Source organism: Tupaia chinensis, unplaced genomic scaffold (genome assembly GCF_000334495.1).
Source record: "Tupaia chinensis unplaced genomic scaffold, TupChi_1.0 Scaffold000067_1, whole genome shotgun sequence".
In the NCBI taxonomy this organism is placed as follows: domain Eukaryota; kingdom Metazoa; phylum Chordata; class Mammalia; order Scandentia; family Tupaiidae; genus Tupaia; species Tupaia belangeri.
The window spans coordinates 4,317,908-4,320,482 of NW_006159526.1; positions in this window are offsets into that span (position 1 = coordinate 4,317,908).

The window sequence follows — 2,575 nt, forward strand, 5'->3', positions numbered from 1 at the left end:
GGGGGGGGTGGGGGGTCGTGGCTGCTGCCCTGACAAGCTGTGTGACCCTGGGCTGGTTCCTGACCTCTCTGTGCCTCCACTCACTCACCCGAAGGCGGATCACAGCAGAGCGTTCCCACGAGCACTGGACCCTCCTCCTCCCTCCCGGGATCGGTGGTGGCCTGTTCCTCAGACACCGCAGCCCTGACCAGGGCCCTAGGACTCTGGCCCTCGCTGCCCCCTGGAGTTCCTGGCAGCCCCTACCCCCCTGTACACTGAGCCTTCTGGGGTGCAGGGCAGGGTGGGGCTGGCAGTGACAGTTCCTAAAGCTCCTGGGTCATCCCCTGTGCATCGGGCCCAGAACCCTGATCCCGGAGGGCCCAGGAATGATCAGGCCCCACCGCAGTGTTCTCAAAGCGGGCCCAGCCTCAGAACCCCCCCCCCAGGGGCTCGGAAACCGCAGCTGGGGCGCCCCGCAGTGCTTCTGCAGACTGGGTGGGCCCGTGAATATGCGTTTCCAGGAAGCTCCCTGGAGATACAGCCGGCCTCAGGATTCCTTTTGAGAGCCACCACCCTTCAGGAGTGTCCCCTTTCTGCAGCCGGTAGTTGAACGTCCATGGGAGCCTTGGAACCCTATGACGCCGGTGCTTCGGCACCTGAGCGCGCGGGAAGCGCGGTGGCCCGCAGGATTTCAGCGGGCGGTCCTGGAGCGCCACCTGCTGGGAAGATGGGATACCGCAGCTGGCAGGGCTTTCTCTCCCCAGTGGGTTCCTGGTTGAGCTCCCTCAGGGAGGAGCTCCCAGCAGATCGAGGGCGTGGTCACACTCTCGGGTGTCTCAGGACGTCCCTCTCTCCCCGCGTGAGCCCACCGGGGGCCTAGACGATCAGCCTCTAGGGAAGGGGTAGGTAGGTAGAGGACAGAAGAGTTGGGGCCTGGACTTGGGGGCACCTTGGCCTCTAGCTCTGGGTGGATTATGTACCTCCTCCCTGACCTCAACGGTTGATTAGAAGAAGCCCAGGTGGGGGACCAGCAGTTGGTAGTGGCTATGTCGCTGGACTCCCATGTAGTCGACCACGGTTCAAGTCCCAGATCCGGTGGCTTAATCTCACGCCGGGCACATTTGCGTGCGTGCTCAAAATCCAGAGAGGAGAATGGAGGAGACGAGATTGAGGTGTGGCCATGGGGCGGGGTGGGGCTGGGGGTGATTTCTCACTTTCTGTCTCTCTGTCTCTCTGTCTTTCTGGCGAGCGCATGCGCCCTATAGCAAAAAACTCAAAAAAAAAAAAAAAAAGGAAAAGAAAGAAAAAATAGAGAAAAAAGAAAAGAAAGAAAAAGAAGCCCAGGTGGAACCAACAGATGGGGTCGCTTGACTCCCAAGTAGTGACTGCAGTTTGAGTCCGGTCCCCACGGCTTAAAACTCACGCCAGGCACATGTGCATGCGTGCCCAAAATCCCAAGAGGAGAAGGGATTGCATGTGGCCATCCCCCTGGGGGGGCGATCTCTCGCTTTCTGTCTCTCTGTCTCTTTGGTGAACACATGTGCCCTATACCAAAAATCTCACACACAATAAAAGAGGAAGCCCAGGAATAAAACACATGGAGGAGGGGCAGCAGGCAGAGGAGGTTAAAGCACTGAACTCCCACACGGCTGACTGTGTTCGAGTCCCAAACCTGCATGGTCGTCCACCCTGGAGAGGATTTCTCACTTTCTCTGTCTCTCTCTGGACAACACATGTGCCCTATGGCAAAGACCTGAAAGAAGAAGGAAGAAAGAAGAAAGAAATAGGAGAAAGAGAGAGAGAGAGAGAGAGTAAGAAAGAAAAGAATGAAAAAAAGAAAAGGAGGGGCTGGCAGGTGGTGTGGTGGTTGGGGCGCTGGACTCCCACGTGACTGACCTCTGCTCAAGTCCCACACCTGGCAGCCTGCTTTTTCACTGTCCCTTTCTCTCTCTCTCTCTGTCCAAAATTGAGGAATAATTATAATAAATAAAATTTAAAATAAATAAACCAAGAATAAAAGGAAAGGAGAGAGATGATAAACAGGGGTTCACATTCTGTTCCTCTTTGGGGAGATGGGGGTGAGAACCTGCTTTCTCCCTGTTCTCCCAAATTCATTGTCCACTCTTCAGAGCCCGATAAAGACACACCCACCAGGCAGACCCTCTGGCCTAGTGGTTAGTGGCACCAGATCACACTGCCCTTTGAATACCGGCCACAGTGTGTTTGGACACGTGTGTGCATACCCCAGTCCAGCGGCTGGGCTGGAGACAGGGGGATGGAGTGTGGCATGACCATGCCCCACTGGAGGGATGCTTCTCCTCACTCCCATGTCCTTAGCACAAAGGCTCTCTCCCAAAGTAAAAAGACACACCCAGGTCCCTCCAGACATAAACGGATTCAACTGGGCAGTAGCGGACGGCCCACAGTCACCTCCTCCGGGCAGCGCAGCCTCCCTGCAGATCCTTCCCACCCGCCTCTGTCCTGCGCCCCAGCCCTGCCCCAGCCCCATCAGCCCTGTCTGGCCCATCTGCACGCTGCACTGGGATGACCCTAAAGCACTGCCCTCTCCTATTCAGCTTAAACCCCTCCTGAGGCT